This window comes from Pseudonaja textilis, chromosome 1 (genome assembly GCF_049901715.1).
Source record: "Pseudonaja textilis isolate UNSWEBS1 chromosome 1, rPseTex1.2, whole genome shotgun sequence".
Lineage (NCBI taxonomy): Eukaryota > Metazoa > Chordata > Lepidosauria > Squamata > Elapidae > Pseudonaja > Pseudonaja textilis.
In genome coordinates this window covers 62,073,904-62,097,016 of record NC_141990.1, presented here as the reverse complement: position 1 = coordinate 62,097,016, position 23,113 = coordinate 62,073,904, and the positions used below count along the sequence as shown (strand labels likewise).

The window sequence follows — 23,113 nt, the reverse complement described above, 5'->3', positions numbered from 1 at the left end:
CCTTTATGAATTATACAAATCTGGGAGACTTCTTTACGAGGTTCCAAAATGCATTTGTGCTAAGAAATGCATTAAGAAACACACATACTCCTTTCCTTTGGGATTTGACAGGATTATTTGTCACAGCATGACAGCCCCAATGGTTTTTATACTTAATATTTTAAACTCTCATTTTCAAAGAAAATGAGAATTCAGGATATTGGATCAGTTTGCACGTAGATCTCTACGCCCTTAATGACATTTAAGTGACTTCCTACTTCTGGCTCAGATGTTCGTAACTTCCTCCAAATGAAGCAGGGTCTTTTTGGTGGTGAACTCATCTCATCCTGCTTTTAATTCCTCCCCACTCTCCAAGTCACTGGGGTCCAAAATAGGAATGGCTTCTTCTCTTGAGTTTGACTGCTCCTGAACAAAAAGCAGATATTTTGCAGAACCATCTGCAACTGTAAGCTGTTAAAACATTTTGCAGTCAGAGATTTCTCTACTGAACTTCTGTGTAGCAGATGTGGGATGAGAGTCTGTTTGGCCTGTCCTGCATGAAAGCCAAGAGAGGTAGCAGTTTGTTTTTTGACCTGGGATGTGAAAAGTAAAGTTTCTTCCTCAGCACATATTATATTGCCACAACCATTGCCGGAGGTAAGGGGCAGGTAGCTCTTCATTCACCTTATCATCATCAAGTGAGCGATCCAAAACAAAACTATATTAAGATATAGCAAGTTCAGCTTTCTAAGGAAATCTCTGGAAATATGTGAATTCAACACCCTCTTTTCAGTCCTCCCAATAAATCCATAATGGTAGAACTGATACAAACTGATACCTTTCAGCAAAAGGACTCGAGTGGAAAGTTTGGTTTATTGAGTCTTTTCTTTACATTTCAGATTTTGAGACAGCAAGAAACAATAACATGCAAAACATTTTGAACCTGAATAGCGGAACATGTGTCAGACTGCAGTCAGAGTGCAGTTAAAAAGATACGCACTTCATGACATCATCAGCAAATGTTGCATTTATGCATGCTGATGCAATATGCAGCCATGGTACTTGTGCTATCATGTCATTGCATACATGCTTCATTTGCCACCTCATGGATACTCATGAATTAAAACCTTTCTGAATTTGAAACACCTTATCTTAAATGAGGAAAAAAAAACAGTTTCAAACATGGAATAGGCTGTTTTGATTATTCTGAACGTGTTTCACGTTCCAAACATATTATTTCACATTCAAAACAGGTGTTCTGAGCTTGGAATACTTCCAAAACTATTAAAGCAGCCTGGGACAGGGCATTCTGAACTCAAAATTAAGTGTTTTGAATTTGACGCAGTTTGTGTTCCAGAATTTTTTATCCACCCAGCAAGACATCTACTGAGTATCAGTGAAGAAAACCTTAGTTCAGACTCTGGCTGGACCTATAATGGATCTGGATTACATTATGGAACTCCTGGTACACAAATTTTGCAATTGTATGAAATAAAGGAGAGGGTGTACCGAGTATAGTTAGGAAAAACATCCAAATTGTACACCATTATAGAAGAAAAGATAAAATAATTGCTGAGAGTCAGTTTTACATTCTTAATATATCATTTTCTGTGGCTACTTTCAGCTATCTCTGGAAAGATCCATAAAGCAATTTCCTTGAATGATTCCAATATATACAGGTGTCAAAGGAATAAGTACACAGACTCCCTGTGTTCTTATTGGGAAGACTTTTAATTTTAATGTTTTAGTGAAATGAAATGATATTTACAGATGGCTTTTGTGAGCAAACCTTAATATAACCCTTGTGACAACCCCCCCCAGGATCTGGCTTCTAATTTTAGTACAAATTCGTTCATTTTTTCCAGCACTGGAGTCAGACCCATGTATATCTCACTGAATTGAAAATTAATGTTTTTATGCTTTTCACACAAGCATGGTATTTATGCAGTATGTTATCGAAAAGTTGGCTAGTATTTTCAAACATCAATTGAAAAATTAAAAAAAAATTACAGAGAAGAAAGAACTGGCATTTCCCATGCCAGTGAAATTAATGACCTCCTTTCCTCTTTCCAAAATCCTATCAATTAATATTTATTAACATATTAATTATATTAATACATTAATGAATGATTCATCTTTTCAGTTAAATATTGGATATATGGATCATACAGAGGAAAATGGTGACAGGTGGGAAAAAGTTAATTGGCTCTGGCGCACCTTGTCTTCATAGGATGCTGTTTCCTTTGTTCCTACTGCTGAAATTGTTTCCATCAGTCTGGCTTGCAGATGTCCTGCAAAGACCTTGATTTTACAAAGTCAGTAATAAATGCTTCTGTTTCATTCCACATTTACATATAGAAACACATACAATGCATTCCTGACTAGAATGTCTGTCTCCCAGCATGCATACAGAAGGAGCAATGCTTTATTGGGGACACACTGTAAACTAGTACATTCCCATCCCAGATCGAAAATAATCTGCCTTTAATGTGCAACAAAGCAATGGCTTTATGGGTTTGAGCATCTGTTGATGAAGCATATGTTATTACAACAGTGCATTTGCATTTTGATATGCATTCCTTAAGATCCATGTTGAGGTTCATGTTGGAAGCTTTCATCTCCCAGGGCATGCCTTAATGGATCATTCTTCCTTCCTCTTAAGAAATGAAGCAACTTAGTTAACTGGTAGTGATCCCTTCTCCCTACAGCTACAAAAGCTCATTAATGCTTTGTGTTAGTTTATGCATTGTTTAACTACTAGTATGAAACTTCTTTCTACCATTTTTTTTTGTGTTTGGAGATTTTCTAATATGCGTATGTTAATATCTGTTCATTGGACGCCTATTTACATTAGCTTTAGTGCTATTGCTGATATGGTTTTATTTGTTTTCATTTATTACGTTGTTTTAGTGAGTGGTTGTGATAGGTTTTGATTTTAATAGCGTATTTTCCAGAGAACATGGGAAATATGATAGCACTAAAATATGGTAAGTAAATAAACTACCTTGCTTCATATTAGCTTGTTTCTATTAATTCTATTAGCACCAAAGTTCACTCAGAATAATAACTGGATGAGTTGGAGTTTTCCTTCTAGGCCAGGGGTATCAAACTCACGGCGTCACATTGTCATCATGTGACGTATCACAACTTTCCCCATTTGCTAAAAGGGGGTTGGCATGTTCAAAGCATGATGCTTCTCGCCCATGGGGTACGAGTTTGACACCCCAGTTCTAGGCACTGAAAAAGGAGGATGGCAGCTTAGTGCCTTTGTCAAATGTTAGATTGCCAATCTATACATTATGTGACAATCTGGAATCTTCACTCCAGGGATGCATTCCCCTGCATAGACAAGTTCAATATTGGGAAAAGAATATTGCAGCTCTGCCTACTGGCTTTATCTTTAATATTAGATGCATTTAATAAGTGCAAGCATTTGACCTATTTACAGATGTCAAACTGGTAGAGATGTGGTGGAGAATCCCTATAGTGATATTGATAAATAATACCTCTTCTGAAACAAAAGAGCAGATGTTTACTTCAAGTCAAATAAACTGTTGAAGAAGAAAAGCATGCATTGGCTGGCTTTGTAAGACAGTCAAAAATGACCACTGATACAAGTTAAACATGGGAGTTAACTGAATGTGTAGGAAACAGAAATGAATATCAAAATAATATAACACAGACAGAATACTAGGAAGGAAAAACATTACACGGTCAATTTCTGCACAAGGTTGAAAGGAAAATGGATAAGGATAAAATCTGAAAATGGCTAAAAACTGGAACGTTAAAAAAAAACCCTGAAGGCTTGATTTTGGCTGCTCAAGAGCAATCTATTTGAACAAATGCAATCTAAAGCCAGAACTGGAAAAAAAAATCAAATAATTCAGAGTACAGATTATGCAAAAAAAATAAGATGAAATAGTAGATTATATACTCAACTCATGCAGAAGATTGTGCAAACTGATTATAAACAAAGGCATAACACAAAGGCAAAAATCATTCACTGCAACAACTGAAAAATTATCATGTGCCAGTAATGAAAGACTTGAAAAAGTAGTAAAAAATGAGCAGATTAAAACATTGTGGGATTTCTGAATACAAACTGGAGCACTACTTGAACACCAACAACATGGACAAAAATCACCATCAGTCAATTTCATAAGGCAGCTTGGAAAGGACTCAGCAAATGGACAAAAATATCAAATTCGGTCTCTATATCTGATAATATATTAAATATACTGTATATGCTGCCTGACTGCCAGTGACTCTGGGTGGATAGGACCAGTATGCCTCTCATGCATGATGCTTGTATGTGGGGAAAAATGAACTGGTTGGGCCTCTAGATTCTGACATCACCATGACTTAAAGTTTCTTTATCATTTTCATGTGGTGAGGTTTTTTTTAAATAAGATCTGCTGTTCACCATATTTTAAAGACCCATTGGAAAGATAAACTTCTCCAGGATGTGGCAAATTCCTTGTGGCTGTGCATTCTTAAGAATTACTGACCACATGAAAATGACTCTGACACTTCAAATGTAATGCAAACATTGGACCTTAAGCAGTAAGCACTGAGTCCTGATGAGGAACAGGAACTGTATATATGCTCCATATATGAGGTGTTGGTCAAATGAGAAGGCAGCCCACATTTTATCTTTATAATGCAGAAGCTATTAAAAACATCCTTTGTGTTTTGAGTTCTTCATGCTGCTATAATATATAGCCATGGTCACATGATTCTTTCAACAGCCTGGAAACTTTCCACATGACTGAAACATGTCCTTGGTAATAGAATGGAAACTCTCTAATGCTAATAAGGGTAACTGTGAGCTAATCCATTCCACATAAACATGAACTGTAGAATCAGCCTCTTTAATCAATGGACACAGTTGGAATTTTGAGAGAATTTTGAGGGTTCTCTGCTTGTATCATCATGAGATATGGATCCTGTCAGAAACAACAATAACACACACACACACACACACACACACACACACACACACACACAGAGAGAGAGTTTATTCAGTTTTTATTTTCTAGGGAGTGCAGCCTAAAAGGATTGACACATTGTATAACAGAAATGCAAAAGAAGTATCTTTCAGTTCCAAGCAGATGCTGATTGCAGAGAGATAGAAGAGATGATGAAATGACTGAATGATTGAAATGATTACATTAATCATATAAGAGGGGGTAAGGTAAAATTAGTATTTTAATATTAGATTTAGTATTACTGGTACAGACACCTGTGGAACTCTGGCAATCCCATCTCAATAATGGAGGAGCCAGGGATATTTGGTAGATAAAGAGCATTCTGGAAATTCTTTGGATCAGATTGTATCCAGGCTTGGATCTAAGTACTGAAGGTTTCGAGATTTAAGGGACTGTGTTGCAGATGGGACACAGTCATGACTCTACATGGGACTACATATGCTAGGTTGCTATAGTTTACCACAGCATTTTTCAATCTCAACAACTTTAACATGTGTGAACGTCCACTCCCGGAATCCCCCAGCCAACATCTTAAAGCTGTTTGAGGTTGAGAAACACTGGTTTAGAGCAGGGGTGGGTTTCTACCGGTTCTGTCCACCTCTGTAGAACTGGTAGCTCTGAAGAGCAGCAGACATAGAACCGGTTCTATGTCTGCTGATGTTTTTGCCCACCCGTGCACCTGGGCTCTTACCTGATCTTTATTTCCTGATTTTTCAACTTCAGCTGCCGAACGAGGCACAGCTGCAGTTAGAAAAGCAAGAAAAGAGGGCTGTTTCAAAGGCTGCTTCTCTGCACGCAGCATGACGATGACGATTTACAGGCGCGCGGCTCACAGCATGCAGGGAAGCACATAAATCCCAAAACGGCAGTTAACCCTGTCGTATCCCACCCCTGGTTCAGAGGCTCTGAAATATAATGTAGACTAACAGGCTCTAGATGCCGAACACCAAGTATCTGTTATGGTGAGAACTGTGCCAGTTCATAAAATGTTTGCCCCTGAAGATGTGGTTAGTCACAAAACACACATTTGCTAGAAAATAAATGTGTTATGAATGCTAACATATGGGGAGGAGCTTGGAGGCCTAAGAAGGGGAGATGAGGCCTGCAAGCACTATGTTGAGCCTTCATAATTATCATTGCAAGGATTTGTCATATGAAAAGGAAAATAGAGACCTTCAGCTCTACTGATTATGCTAATGTCTCTTGGAAGTACAAATCTCTGGCTAGTAGAGTTTCCCAGATTTGGTCTGAAAATAAATGATTATCTTAAATTCTGTATACAGGTAGTTCTCAACAAATGACCCACAATGGAGCCAAAAATTTATGTTGTTCAGTAAAAAATTTGTTAAGTGAGTTTTGCCCCATTTTATGACTTTTCTTGCTATATTTGTTAAGTGAATCACTGCATTTCCTAAATTAAACACATCGTTGTTTCCCCATTGGTTTTCCCATTGACTTTGCTTGTCAGAAGGTTGCAAAAAGGGCTCACATGATTCCAGGACACTGCAACTGTCATAAATACAGATCAAAATATAAACCAGAAAACTATGGGGATGCTGCAGTGGTCATAGGTCAATTTTTTCAGTGCTGTTGTAACTTTGAACGGTCGCTAAATGAACTGTTTTAAACCGAGGACTAATTGAAAAGTATAGGTAACATGCCAATAATTGAAAACTATGAATTGGTATTCGTAGAGAGAAGATGGAAGATTGTAGAACTCTGGTTTTGTAGCCTGGTTTCTTCATCCCTGTGAATTCCTGCTCATTCCTTTTCTAAATGTGGCTCTTTTTCCCTGCAGTTGTAGGTTATGCTTTAAGCCTGAAGTTACTGAGACAGAGTACCTATTATGGAAGCTGTATGTTTCAGCAATCTCTCTCTTCGTTTCTTTCTCTCCTTTCCAGCAGCCTTCTGTTTTCTGTTTATTCAAAGCATCTCATCACCTAACTTCTTCTTGTGTGTTCCTGTTTCTAAAGACATGGAGACAAGTAGCTTTGGCTCCAGATACATATCTCGAGAAAGATGAAAACATTTGTATTACATCTTATGCCTTGGCATGAAGCACTGAAGACAACTCATTCAAGATTAACTAAACCTTTAAAAAAACTTGCCACAAAGTAAAAAGCAAACAAACAAACCAAAAAAGAGATAGCCAAATCAGATTATAGCGGTTGATCAGTTTAAGGATTAGCATGCTGAAGAAAAACCCAAAATAAAATGCACATCTCCTTAGATTTTTGGCAAAATGCCATTCAGAAAGAAGCTGTATATATTTTTCTGAACTGATTTCAAGAGAGCGCCCATTTTAGAATATAATTGGCAGTCTAATAATAACGGAGGAGAGTTTATTGTCGTGTAAATTTTATGTGTTCATTAATGATGTAGAAGGGCCTGTCCTGTTAATGTGAAGAACAAATTCACTGTGCTTAGCAGTTCCCATAAGAACTTGCAGGTAATCCTCAGCTTACAACCGTTCGTTTACTAACTGAAGTCACAACAGTGCTGGGGGGGAGGGACGACTTATATCTGATACAACATCACCATGGTCACGTGATTAAATTTTGGTTGCTTGGCAACTGGTTGATTGATTGATTAGCCCTTGGGCCATCCATATCAAAGTACGGAGTTCCAGAAAGAAATTATTACTAAAATTTGATAAAAGCAATTTAAAATGAAATTGGATAAAATACAATAATTTCAGATAAAACATGACAAAATTATATTTTGGTGTCACCCCCTACAATATACCCAATCAGTCCCACATATGCAGATCTCAACCGAACCATTTTGCTTAAGTACTGTGCTATGTTAAATGTTATTTTCAGATTCTGGCCGCACATAAGGTAAGTTGTTTTGATATGGGGATCCCAATAGGTATATAGACCAAGGTATCCATCTCTCACCCTCTTATACAGGCAACAATCAAATAGGATGTAAACCAGATTTTCTACCTCTGCCGCTCCACAAATGCAGAGACATGCATTGTAGGGTATAGAATGGAATCTCCCCTATCTGACCATTGTGTCAAGCTGTTTAAATCTTGCTCGCATAAATATCTCCCTAAGATGTTTTGGCAGTTGTAGCTGTCCGTTTGAAAAGTACGTTTGTATTTGCTCAGCCATTTTACCTATATATTCGCCTATATATTCACCATCGTTGCAGCGTCCCAGAATCACATGATTGCTATTTGCAACCTTGCCAGATGGCTTTCAAAAAGCAAAGTCAATGGGGAAAGCCAGGTTTGCTTAACAATGGTGGGATTCATTTCACATTTCCAGTGATTCGCTTAACAATCATGTCAAAAATTTAGGTTGTAAAATGGGTTTTGATTCACTTAATAGCCATCTTGCTTAGCAATGGAAATTCCGGTCTGAATTCTGTTTAGATATTTCTGGTAGGGCTACCAGGTTTGGAGAAAGTTGGATAGCTGCTAGGTAGCAAAGGGTGAGTGCTTCCTGCAGGTCTTTGCCATGACATAGTGGTCCACTGGATTTTACCAATTCTGATAGAATACTCCTGTTTTTGATAATATTCCTATAGTCGATACAAAATTGACTGAAGTTCTATTTTCTTTGGTAGTTTGGGGAAAGAGAAGAAGCAATGTAGTTGCTGACTACAACAATGGAAATTTTATGCCACGTCTTTGCAAGTCTAAAACTTAGGCTTGTGAGTAAACTAATTTCCACTTTCCTCTCCTGATATTTTAGAGGTTTTTAATCTGTTTAATCTATCGCTGCATTTTAGTTCTGATTATATGGAAATGCACACTGCTTTCAGTAGTCACTGATGTGAGTGTCATGGTAAGCTCTCATATATTGATAGACTAGAACACTGGGTCCTAGCTAACATTGACAGACTTGAACACTGGGCCCTATCTAACAAAATAGAATTCAATGTAGAGAAAAGTAAAGTCTTAAACTTAGGCAAGAAAAACCAAAAGTACACATATAGATGGGTGAAATCAAGCTTAATAGCAGTAACTGTGAGAGGGATCTTGGAGTCTTAGTGGACAACCAGCTAAATATGAGCCAGTAGTGTGTGGCAGCAGGCAAAAAAGTCAGTGCAAAAGCCAAAAGTGCAGAGAAGAGCAACCAGAATTATTAGGGGACTAATTGATAATACTAGAGACTAAAACATATGAAGAACGATTACAGGAACTGGGCATGGCTAGTCTTAGTGAAGAGAAGGACCAGGGGAGACATGATAGCAATGTTCCAATATTTGAGCATCTGCCACAGAGAGGAAGGAGTCCGGCTATTTTCCAAGGCACCTGGAGGCCAGACAAGGAATAATGGATGGAAACTGATCAAGGAGAGAGTCAACCTAGAAATCAAAACAATTTTTCTGACAGTGAGAACAATCAAGCAATGGAATAGCTTGCGTTCGGAAGTTGTGGGAGATTCATCACTAGAGGCTTTTAAGAAGAGATTGGTTTGCCATTTGTCAGAAATGGTGTAGGGTCTCCTGCTTATGGGGTGGGGTTGGACTAGATGACCCACAGTACAAGGTCACTTCCAACTCTGTTAATTGCTTCTGTCACCATAGATTTGCTTTCCACTACTGCAGGGAGATGTTGGAGTAACCTTGTCCCTCTGTAATTTTCTATCATGATTAGAGTAGTCTTGGGCAGATTTTGCACCATAATATGCAAAACTCTGCAACAGCTTTTATTAGTTTTGTGTAACACCAAGTATCTTTAAAAATATGGCTTTTCTCCAAGGCTTTGAGCTAGGTGGGTGGTGGGTCTTTAATGGGGCCCTGTACATTAGGTTGAATGTTTTATTGCTCTCTTGGATGTGTATTGTTGTTTCTCTTCGGCTGTTGTTTTTGGATTGTTTCTCTGGGTATAAGCTGTCCAGAGACACTGTGGAGTTGATCAGCTTTACAAATCAGATGAATGGATATTGGAACTTCGATGTTTTTCATGCTCATTTGATTTTTTTTAACAAGACTGTGAAGAGGTGTTTATTGTTTCCCATTGCTGTCCTGGTATATCCCATATTTCAGTTTACAGTTTCTGCAATACTGGTGGTATTTTAAAATATTTCTGGATGGAGACAATGGAGAGGCCAGCCTGAACTGAGTGAACCAAGTTGAAATGCAACAGCTGGCTAATATGGTAGTATGGTTTTGAAAACATGTAGTTTGAACTAGAGCATGTAAAACATTTGCTAGACCTATACTTGAATACAGCTCATCAGTCTGGAAGCCATATCATGTATCAGATATTAACACAATTTAAAAAGTCCAGAAATATTTCACAAGAAGAGTGCTTCTCTACTCATTGCAGAATACCTTATGCCACCAGACTTGAAATTCTAGACCAAGAAAACCTAGAACTACGCCGCCTCCAGTCCGATCTAAATATAGTATATAAAATCATACATTGCAATGTCCTACCTGCAAAAGAATGCTTCAGCTTCAATCATAACAATACAAGAGCACACAATAGATACAAACTCAAGGTTAACCGCGCCAAACTTGACTGCAAAAAATACGACTTCAGCAACAGAGTGGTCAATGTCTGGAATACTCTACCTGACTCTGTGGTTTCTTCCCCAAACCCCAAAAACTTTGAGCTTAGGCTGTCTTCTATTGACCTCACGCCCTTTCCTAAGAGGTCTGTAGTGTGCATAAGCACACCAATTGTGCCCACTGTCCCTGTCCTATTGTTTTTTATTTTTCTTATAAGTATCTATCTCATGTATTCAAAACTATATTTATTCTTATACCTGAATCTTGTAAGCGATTGACAAATCAAATAAATACTAAAATAAAAAAATATATACTTTTTAAAAGTAGAAACAAAATCAAGCTGGCTGCTTCACAGAGTTTACCTCTCAAGGATAGAAGGGAGATGCTTTTATTGATTCATTGTTAGAAACTTAGTGCAAATACAAGTCTGCATAAATTATAACCCATCTGGCCAAATGTAGCTTCTAGTGATATAGGATAATTCACCAGACCCAACAATCTTTTTTTCTGTTTATCAACTGTCTGGATTTGCAGGACCCAATAATTGGTGAGTCCTAAATTATTCTGCTCTGCCTTAATGTAATTCACTGCAAATGTGATAGGTTTACACAATGATGTGAAGAATGCAAACATTAACTGAAAAAAACTGTTGCATGATAGGAACATGAGATCACTTTTAGTATCCAGCCTAGTAAACTCAGTTATTAGGTACCAGAAACATTCCAGAATACTACATGTATAGCAGCTTAGATAGCAATTTCATTTAGCTAACAAATTACAAAGAGCCAAGAATATAGTGCTGTTTATGTTGCTCAAAGCTACAATTTAAAGTTTGATTGGAGTGCAGGATTTAGACTGGCAAGGAGAAGGCATGGCTTCTGCTTTATTTCTAGAGGTCATGTTTACACAACTGTAGATGTCACTACAGGAATGCATCAGATGTTTTTAAATGGACCAACCAAGAATTCCAGTAATGACACACACTTTTATTTGAATTCCCAGTGCTTTCACAAATATGATAAAGTCATAGTCTCTATAGAAAAACATAGCCCTGCATATTTAACCCTCTGGTGCTGCCAAGAATTGTAGAAGAGCTCCTCCCTCCCAAATACAGTGCCAAAATACAGAAAACTGTATTGACAGATAGCAAATTGTTATCATATGAGAGCTGTAAGTCTGTGTTTGTGCAGAAGTCATTCATTTATCTAATCCTTAATGTTTGTAGTGGGGAGAGATAAATGAAAAGATTGTGCAGCCAAAGATGGCTTAGTCTCACGAACTGAAGGAAATATGGCAGAAGAAACCAAAAATCAAAGATTTATTATGGTGACGAGTGAAAGAAATTCTGGTTTGAAAGCAGAAATGGAAAGCGATGAAAACTTAAGGTAAAGAAGAACCAGAGGAATGTGGGAGTTCTATGCAGTAGGTAACAAACAGGACGTTGTAGAGAATGGAATGCTGCATACTCAGGGGAACTTTCAAAAATATGGTTGGAAATTAGAAAATCAGTCCATACATTGATTTGAACTTACTGTTAAGTGTATTTCCACAATTTGGTTACCTTTTTCAGAACTTAGTTATCACCTTCATATAGATTGTTCAGATAGTTTTATTCATGGTCTGGTCACCTCCTGGCTGGAACATTGCAATGCGCTCTACACAGGGATGCTCTTGAAGAACAGCTCTAGAAGCTATAGCTAGTTCAAAATTCAGTGGCATGAACAGTAATGATCACTTTACATTATGTCTAGGTATTTCCATTGTGAACGAAACATGCAACATTGGCTGCCAGTTGGCTTTCAGGTACAGTTCAAGGAGTTGATTGTCACCATAAAGGCCCTCTAGGGTATAGGGCTCGATTGTTCGACAGATCATAGATTATTGTTTCTGCCCAAGTGGTATGTTCTTGCTCCAGGCCCCTCTCTTACATGTTGTCATCTTATGGGGCCAAGGAAGCCTATCTGTGGCCCCTCCCCTCTGAAACATAATTTCTCTCCATCCCAAGATTCAAGTGGGGCCCACTCTCACTGGGATCCAGAAAGCCTTGAAGATCCAGCTGTGGTTAGTGTGTTGATTAGGTTGACTGTGGGCTCTAGTCTGGCTGTCTATGCTGTTTTATGTTTTTACGGTTTCCTTGGATATTGTGACCCATCCGGTGTCTGCAGAAGTACCAGCCATAACAAATTTAAAATAATAATTATATTGCATTAAGTAGATTTTTTTCATCTCCTTTCTCCTCCATTAAAAATATAGATTAATGATTCTTGTGGTGGGTCATTAATGACATTGCTTGGAATATAAACTTTACTTTTATTTGTAGAACAATCTCTGGGACCATGTATCATCCTGTGAAGCTGTTGCATGCTATTTAATCTAACACAGGGGTCTCAAACTCAATTTACCTGGGGGCCGCTGGAGGCAGAGTCAGGTTGAGGCTGGGCCGCATGAGGGATTCCACAAAAAACGTTGTTAAAAAAATATCCTCAAATGTCATCAACAGTTAATGATTTCTCCAATACATGAACTGTCCTGAACACATGAATGGAACATTGAATGAAGATCATGAACAGTTCCTCAGAACATGGCTTCTCCAGCTTACTCCTTGCTGCCAAAGACTTGACAACGCTTCCTCTCACATATCTGAGCCACATTTGGCTTGAGAGAGGAGGCACTTGAGACCCTCAGTATGGCTTGAAGATGATCATCAGTAAGTCTGGACCTGTACTTGGACTTGTTAAAGTTCAGGGTGGAGAAAAAGCCACGACGAGGAACCGCGGGTGGGACTTCCTTCAGAGGTCCATTCCCCCTGCGGGCCGCACTAATATTGTACTTTCATATCATGGTGGGGGCCACAGGATATCGTCCTGCGGGCCACAATTGGCTCACGGGCCGCGAGTTTGAGACCCCTGATCTAACACGTTGTGGGTAAGTTTGTACTATATCTATTCTTCCAAACGTGTCCAGGACAGTTATGGGGAAAAATGGATTTTCAGCTTGATATCTTCCACAGAATCTTTACCTAACCAACATTAGCTATAATCTTATTTTTCAAACACCTCTATCAAATATTTAATTTATTAAACCAATTTATTTATTTCTACCTTTAATTTTTTTTGCAAGATTAGTTTTATTTAGGCTACTGGTAGAACACTCTTTTTGATTGAACTCATTAAATAAAACATTGAAATAAGTACAAGAAAGACCATGAAAGGATTATAATTCAAATGAATAAACCAGGGATTTAAAAATTCATATAAATTATCTTACCCTTAATTTGTTGTGACCAGTTAAGCATGGGTCATGTTAACATAATACAAATTGCTGAATAATGTCATACATTATAATAAGCTTGATTTGTATTACTAAGAAGCTATTCTGGTTTAAGTAACTTGTTAAATTCTATGCATAGATAAACTCAAATTTGAGCTGTACTAATCCATGCATTTGGTTACAGTTTAGAAATAGTTTCCTATTTGAGCTGAAACCTGTGTCGGGTGTAATTTTAAGGTATAAAGTATTGTTTTTAAGATGTAGCATAATTCTGTGTTATTGCATTCCTTCCCATGCATGAAAGGATTCAGATCTCATTCTGGGGCATAGAAGCTCGATGCTTGTTTTGTAACTGAGAACTTTGACTGCTAAGGGATATTGGGGAACCGTAAGATACCAATGGCTATGTTAACTGTTTTGTAATGTGCATAACAGGATAGGTTCACTGATGTTTTTAAGCTAGCATAACTCTTTGGAATCACCCATATACCATCCGAATGCCACTGAGGCATCCGAATGCCACTGAGAGCAACAGCTGTGATTTACAGTTCTTCAGGAGGCCATGCATAACTGCTTTAATCTTCAAGGGTGTGCTGCCCAATTCCTAAGGAGCCACAAGTTACATAGTGACAGCATTGTTCTGGGGCAAACAGGAGGAAGGGGAGTATTAATATGTTTGCTGCCTTAAGTTATTTATAAAATAAAAAGGGGAGTTAAAAATCAAATAAATAAACATGGCCAATTAAACTTAGGGTAAGCTCTGTTTTATCATTCACAAAGCCTGAAGTTTTCCTCTGAATTGGGAATCTTAGTTGGTTGCATTTCTTATACTGAAGAAATTTGGAAATCAAATTTACACTTTTTTGCTTGTTTGAGAAGAGAAAGCTAGAATCTTCATTTAGATAACATTAGGTTTTTTTAAATAATCCCCTAGTTTAGTTGTTCCTGCTCGTGGAAAATATTGCAGTGAGAAAGAAAATATTGTGTGCCATGCATGTGTATGCAGCCTATGAATGATAAACAGGATGCCAGGCAAAGTAGCTTCCTTTCTTCTCTCCTCAGTATCTTTTGATAATTCCCATTATTTTTTTTCAGAAGTGAAGGAGTACAATCCCCTTCCTTGGGATTTACTTAAGGATAGATCTGTCTAAAGAATGTAAGCTTAATGCAAATGGATCACTTTTGTCTGAGTTCAGTTTTCTAAATGTGGAAAGTTCTATTCATTGACAGCTGCTTTATTTCATTAGAGAACTTGCCTCCCTGTCTGCAAGTTGCTTATAAACTTGTATACCTTGATTTCTAACGAATATTAACTGGCACTGCATCCTTCTTTGTTTTATCATGAAAGAACTTTCAAATTACTTTCTAGAAATAATAATTTGTAATCACAAGAAATGTATCAGCAGGCATTATACAAATTAGGTTCCATTGACATGTTTCTGTCAGCCCTAAATTGGGAGTTAGGTCTGGGGGTGAGAGTGAGAGTGTCGCAACTAATTTAGTAGATTCTGCATGCTTAGCTTGACCTAGGGTAAAAGCCACATAAACTAGTCAGTTGCTCTTATCAAACCTTATTTTTGATAACCGCCTGGATATGGCATTCTTGACAGCAGTATGGAAGAAATTAGCTGGGGTCTTTTGTTTGGGTAGAAATATAACCATGGGATAACATAGAACCATTTTCCCAGCTCACTAAGGCCATTGAGCCCAAATCAGAACCAGCAGATTGTTTAGCAGCACTGAGTAGAAAACTGCTTGTATCAGCCCTGGGTTTAATGTAAAGTTCATTTATTCAATTGTTGCTTTACAATTATGTACTTTCTTCTTTTTCTCATATCTCTAATGTAAAGTTGTTTCACTGAAGAGAGAGAAGCCCTATCATAAGGAGAAAGAAGATCTGATTTAACAGTGGTCCATCTTATTCATTCCACAAGTGCATCTTGAATATCACAACTACTGCAATAATTAAAAAAACAAAAACAAAAATTACAGCCTTTGTGAAAATATCAACACGCCCCACATATCCTGGTCATAAACTGTTTCAACTTCTTCCCTCAAGATGACGCTACAGGGCATTGCACGCCAAAACAATTAGATACAAGGACAGTTTTTTCCCCAGACCATCACTCTGCTAAACGACTAATTTCCACAACACTGTTCTATGCCCTGGAATGTCAAATTACCTAGTAGGACTGTATTACTGAGGAGCCGTGGTGATGCAATTGGTAGAATACATTATTGCAGGTTACTTCTGCTGACTGCTGGCTGCCAGCAGTTTTGCATTTCGGGTCTCACAGGCTCAAGGTTGACTCAGCCTTCCATCCTTCAAGGTCAGTAAAATGAGGACCCAAATTGTTATGGACAATATGCTGACTCTGTAAACCACTTAGAGAGGATTGTAAAGCATTGTGAAGGGGTATATAAGTCTAAGTACAACTGCTATTGCTATCCTTCTCATCTTTCCTATTGCCTACTGTATTTCCTTAGCCTATGACTATAACTTTTCTGTATCTTATGATTCATGTTGACTGCTTATTTAGTATCCTATGACTATCACTAAGTGTTGTATCTTATGATTTATGATGAATGTATTTTATGATTATTATGATCATGATTGATCACTCGTTGCTAGTATGTACACAGACAGCATCTGCACAGAGATAAATTCCTTCTGTGTCCAATCACACTCGGCCAATAAAGAATTTTATTCTATTTTGTAAGAAAACTGAGACAATCCCCATACTGGTCATTTGGCAGATAAGTTAACTTGTGAAATGATCATCAGTGACCATGGAGTACAATGCTGGAAATTTTTCAGAGAGAACTGAATACCCTGATGTATTTCGCTAGCATAAGTAATTTCCTCCAAATGCTGTACTTTGGGGATAGGAAACAGTTTGGCCACACTTGGAATTTTGAAAGCATGTTGCTGGAGTTCTACAACATGCTCTCACATGACCACAATTAGTTACAAAATACCCCTTTACCTGAGGCCAAACAGTTGATGTTATTCTTTTCATTTCCTCTAGGCAAGTAAGATGTTATCTGCCTCTCCCAGTTTATCTTGTTTTTTTCCTGAGGAGGCAAAACCACTCTTAAGAAAGCTATGGGCTCTCTAATGGGAACATGTTAGGATTTTTATAAAATAAGATAATGCCAAAGCCTGATGCCTTTTGCCTTGCAGCATCTCAGCTTTTTATGTTTTAATTTAGAATATTAACATAAAAATGAGGTCAGGTAAGGTAGGAATCTAGGGAGGCAAAATTATTTGGAACAACAGAGGAAAGCTTAACAAAAGGTTAAGAGTTAAAAAGGTTAATAAAGTTTAATTGGTTGTGTTTTCCCCTAATTCTGCAATTGTTATTTACTTGTGCTGTTTTGGGGGCTTTGTGTGAAGTTGCATTGGGGCTTTTTGGAAGATGCAATAAACAGCATACTGCATCTTAATTTGATATTAAATTTTTTGGATTTAAAGAAAATTGTGGGAAACCTGATGGCAGGTTTCAAGCCCCATGCATCTGGGCAAGGCAAGGCCAAGGAAATAAGAGCAACATGTATTTTAGTCATGAATATTTAATAGAGTTGTGTTTTTCATACTTGGCAACTTTAAGATATGTGAACTTCAACTCCCAGCCAGTCTGCTGAGTCTATACTAAGGCAAATACTAAGTCCACACATCTTAAAGTTGCCAAGTTTGGGGAGAGGAAAAAAAAAACTTCGACTAAGGTAAATACAGAATCCTGGAAGCTTCAAGATTTCCACCTCTAGTGAGTTTCATAAAACAGAGTCTCTATGAATTCCACCTGGATTGAGTTGCTGTTTATGACATGAGCTGCCAATGGACTTGCCTTCTGTTTCTTGATTGTTTAGATCTACTCTCCCTTACATTATTTTCCCAGCCTTCATACCATCTCTCACCTCTGCAATAGCAGTAGGATTCTATGCTTCATTCCTTGCATATAATGTCTCTAAAATTCAGGAGGATTTCGTTCTTATGGGACAGTAGAGACAGAGCCCATTCCCACTGAACCTCATTCACTGAGTATAATTTAGCATTTATTTGATTTGTCAATCGCTTACAAGATACAGATATAAGACTAAATTTAGTTTTGAATACATGAGATAAATACTTATAAGAAAAATAAAAAAACAATACGACAGGGATGGTAGGCACGATTGGTGCGCTTTTGCACGCCCCCTACAGGCCTCTTAGGAAGAGGTGAGGTCAATAGTAGACAGTCTAAGGTTAAAGTTTTGGGGGTTTGGGGAAGAAACCGCAGAGTCAGTTAGAGTATTCCAAACATTGACCACTCTGTTGCTGAAGTCGTATTTTCTGCAGTCAAGTTTGGTGCAGTTAACCTTTGAGTTTGTATCTATTGTGTGCTCTTGTATTGTTATGATTGAAGCTGAAGTATTCATTTGCAGGTAGGACATTGCAATGTATGATTTTATATACTATATTTAGATCGGACCGGAGGCGGCGTAGTTCTAGGTTTTCTAGGTCTAGAGTTTCAAGTCTGGTGGCATAAGGTATTCTGCAATGAGTAGAGGAGCGGAAACTCTTCTTGTGAAATATTTCTGGACTTTTTCAACTGTGTTAATATCAGATACATGATATGGGTTCCAGACTGATGAGCTGTATTCAAGTATAGGTCTAGCAAATGTTTTGCATGCTCTGGTTAATAGTGTGATATTACCAGAGAAGAAGCTACATAGGATTAGATTAACAACTCTTAATGCCTTTTTGGCTATGTAGTTACAGTGGGCTCTGGCACTTAGATCATTTGAGATAAGTACTCCAAGGTCCTTGATAAAGTTTGGATCATCAACAAGGTCTTGACTATTTAGCTTGTATTTTATTTTCTGATTTTTTTCTGCCAATATGTAAGACAGAGCATTTATTTGTTGAGATTTGAAGTTGCCATTTGATTGACCCTTCTGATACATAGTCAATGTCTTTTTGGAGAGTAGTAGCATTGTCTATGGTGTTGGATAGCTTTACATCATCAGCGAAGAGAACGCAGTTGCTCTTAATATGATCACAGAGATCATTTAGGGTAGAGTATGAAGAGAGTTGGTCCTAAAACACTGTCTTTGGGGACACCACTGTTGACAGGTACAGAATTTGATAGGACGCTCCCAATTTTGACCATTTGTTGTTTGTTTGACAGGAATGCTTCTTTCCAGTTATGCAGGTGTCCAGAGATACCATAAGATTTTAGTTTTAGTAGTATTTTGTCGTGTACCACTGAATCAAAGGCTTTACAGAAGTCTATGTAGATTGCATCTCTTGCTTTGCCCTGATCGAGTTGTGTAGTCCATATGTTTTTGCAGTGTAAGAGTTGCAGATTACAGGCTAGTTTTTTTCTGAAACCAAATTGTTTATTGGAGACTAGGTTGTTTGTCTCTAAGTGGAGGATAATGGATTGGTTAATAATTGATTCCATGACTTTACAGGTGACGCAGCATAAGGAGATTGGTCTATAATTTTCAACTAGGCTGGGGTCTTTCTTTTTGAAGATGGGGATGACCATGGCTTGTGACCATAGGTTAGGCAAGGAGCTGGTCCTGAAAGATTTTTCAAAGATTATGCTTAGAGGTTCGGCTATGGCAGTGGATAGCTTTTTTTAAGAAGTAGGCACATATTCCATCTGATCCAATAGATAGGGATGGTTTTAGATTGTGCAGTGCTTTTTCAACAATGTCTTCTGTAAAATCGATATGTATTAGATCATTGTAGTTTTCTGTGGTTCGACTAGGAAGTACTGGGCTTGATCCATTGCAGTTTACAAATACTGAGCCAAAGAATGTGTTAAAGAGGTTTGCTTTGATGGTGTCGTCATTGCAGGTTTTGCCATTAGGTCCTTTCAGGGGTGGGATGGACCTTGAGTCTTTTAGTTTGTTGTTTACAAAATTGTAGAAAGCACAGGTGGAATTTGTGCATAGAAGGTTTTCCTCTTGTTTAATGTGATAATTAGTGCATTCAGTTTTTATCTGGTGGCATAGATTTTTGTATTGGCTTTTGAAGTTGGCAACGTGACCAGATTTGTTTTTTTGCCAAAGTGATCTCTTTTTGGATTGAAGCTTCCTTATTGTTATGGGTAATCTGTTTTTCCTGGTTTGGGGAGTTGTTATTGGTACATATAGTTTGATGGCTCTTTTGATTTCTAGTAAGAATATGTTGTAATGGTCTTCAACAGTACTGCATCCAGTGAATAGAAATTGCCAATCAAAGGAAGAGAGATCATTGTTTATAAGATCATAGTTGCCTTTTTTGAAGTTATAAATGGGGATTTTGTCATTGTGATGATTTTTGTGTGGACGTATGTTGAGACAAAAGTCAATCATGTTGTGGTCACTGTTGGAAAAGGGTTCTTTAATTTGTATTCCGTAAATTGAATTCAAACTATTGCAGAAGACGAGATCAAGGCAGTTGTTTAGTCTAGTATTGTTGGTTACTAGTTGTTCCAGTCCCAGATTTGTTACAGCATTGTAGAAGGTTGCATGTGTGGGTTCAGTTGTACATTCATTAAGGGTCCAGGTAATATGAGACAGATTGAAGTCACCAAGAAAGATAAAAGTGTGTGGGCAGGATGCTGCCCATGTTAGTAATATATTTAGCTTGTTTACATGTTCGATGTCATAATCAGGGGCTCTGTAACATAGTAAAAACCGAAATGTGATATTTAAGGTCAGTTCAGATAATGGTCTCAGGAAGAGCAAGCTCTTGGGTAACTTGGGTGTTTTTTAGATGTAAGAACTTTTTATAGAAGATAGCAACACCACCTCCTCTACAGATTTCACGATTAGATCGGTAAACATGATAGTCTCTTACTGAGGTAATGGAGTCAGGGAGAGATGCGTTGAGCCATGTTTCACAGACAAATATGATGTCGAATTTAGCTGTATTTAGTAAGAGGAGAAATTCAGGTATTTTATTTACAAGGCTTTTTGCATTGAGTAGCTTGCATTTAAGGCCAGTTGTAGTTTGAATTGAGGTAGTTGGGGGTGTGCATGCCTAGTCTTGGGTGATGGTGGGTTGGTTGAAGAAGGTTTGGATGCTGAGTTGTGGGTTGTGTCACTTTCTTTTCATACAGTCTGCAAGGTAATCAATGTACAGGTCCTTCTCTCCATTGTCTAGACGATTTTTGAGTTCTGTGCATAGTATACGGGAGCGGGCATGTTGCTGTAAGGTTTGGTCAGGACGAGATCAGAGGTTTTTATGGTTGGTGTTGTTTTTGGTGAGTGAATTTATAGTATAAATGAATTTACATTTGCTTAATTCATTTTTGCAAATGATTCTGCAGAAGTATGGGGCCACCGAACCACCTCTGTTTTTGAGCTCTCGGCCAATGCGAGAAATGTCAAGTGTTTCATCAGGGGAGATGCTTGATGCTTGATAGTCACTGATGATGTTGCAGACAATTGTGATATCATCATTGTTATTGATGTCCTCTAGACCAAATAAGATGGCGTTAGGACGCTTTCATTCATGCTTGACAGCTTCTCTGACGAGGACTGGGATATCATTATTTGTTGGATTTATGGTTTTTTGTGGATTAGGTTGCAGTTGTTGGTTTGTAGCTATTGGATTAGGTTGCGGTTGTTGGTTTGTAGTTATTGGATGTTCAGGTTTTTGTGTTGTGTCTTCTTTTTTTTTCAAGGTTAGTTAATCTTTCATTTAAAGTGTCCAGGGATGCTACTATGGTGTCAGGGGATGATATTTGCTTTTCTATAGAGTCAACTCTTTCAAACAGGGCTATATGTTTGTCCAGTTTGAGTTTGCATGGTGGGCAGAAAAATGGAAATGCATAATTGGATGTTTCTAGGAATTGAGTCATTTGCTTGGGTAATTCCAGGCAGTCATGATGAGCGTATTTTTCACATAGAGAACATTTGATGGAATTTTCATTAACCTTTAGAGTTACAGAGCATATAAAGCATGTGCAGGAGTCTTGTGGTTCATTGGTGGGTTTTTTTTTTTTTTAGGTTGTGGTTTGGTATTGGATGTTTTTATTGGCATGGTGGGTTTGTTGAGCTAGTACATTGATTAAATTGCTTAATAAAACAATAATGTCACATTGTAACACCGTGCTAGATATTAATAAAAAAATAATGAAATGTTATTTAAAGATTAAATTTTTATTCTGAATTAGAAGTGAAGCCTAATGTTTTGTCTTCGAACAATTTGGTATTGTTTGTTATTGTGGCTTCAATAGAAAGGTGCCTGGAAATGCCTCTGGTGACACAAAACAGCTTTTTCTCAGTATTGCCAGCAATTGCACAAAAACTATTTGACTCAAGGGTGTTTTCCTAATAGGTGAATTAAACATGCTGTGTCTTGTTCTGTAATTTAAAGCCAGAGAATAGAAGTGCCAGTGTTTTAGATGCCTTTTCCAAAGTCTTTTAGATAACTAATCTTCTATATATATAAAAGCAAAATACCACTCATGCATCATCACAAAATCTCCAGAAGTGTAAAGTTTACAAACTTGAAATTTGGCATATATGTTCCTTTTGGCTTCTAGGTGCTCACTAAGAAAGGGTTTTTTGAAATGACCATCAGAGCATTAGTATTTTGTATATTATTATTAACGTGCTCTGATGGTAAGGAGTTCTATTCCCCCTCCTCACTTGAAAAGAAATCTGTTCCAAATGCAAAACACATGCAGAGAGGAGTTTCAGTTTTAGTTTCACAGCGCCAAGCAGTTTAGTACAGAACAGTTGAGCTAAGCCATGCTCAGACTCCTTGCTATCTCCTTGCTCACACAGTAAATATTGTTTCACTTTCCAAACAGCCCCCAAGTCTCTCACACACTGACAGGACACTAGCCAGATGAATACCAATGGATGCTAGTAGGTAGAAACGGATTCCCCCCCTATTTTCCTCACCAAAAACTAAGCCTGACCACATAGTTTCGTAGAGAAGCATGGGTATCGAGCTAGTAATAATAATAATCTGGCTATGGGTGATAGTCGAGGTACACTATTGACAATTATCTGCTCTTTTGGAAGAGCTGGATCTGTTCTCATTCAGCTGACCAATGCCAGTTTATGTTAGTAGGCTGAGCAGAGGTGAATTATGCTGTGCTAAGAAATCTGATGGTGGCTTGAAATCATGCATGACCAGTTGCTTTGCCAGTGTTCTTGTGCGCTTTAACCAGTAGAAGCTTTCATGAAGCCTGAAGGAAATCTGTCTCAACCACTCAGTCATCCTCACCTAAACTAATGGTTATGGTTAAGTGTCAAGCTTTTGTGGTCTCTCAGTTCCTTGTTGTGTATTATATGCAATTAAAGGTCCCATGAGCCCAGAAGAACATGGTGGTTTTGTTTGCATTCATTGGAGACCTGAAAGCAATTGGATAATTGGAAATAACAATGAGTTCTTAGTCCAGATAGAAGCA

The 23,113-nt window shown here is 37.8% G+C and overlaps 1 protein-coding gene across 2 annotated transcripts in view; it reads left to right on the top strand.

Moving 5' to 3' along the window:
- The window catches only part of LTBP1 (latent transforming growth factor beta binding protein 1), a 224,820-nt gene that overhangs the window by 4,343 nt on the left and 197,364 nt on the right, over window positions 1–23,113 (top strand). The window lies entirely within an intron of this gene.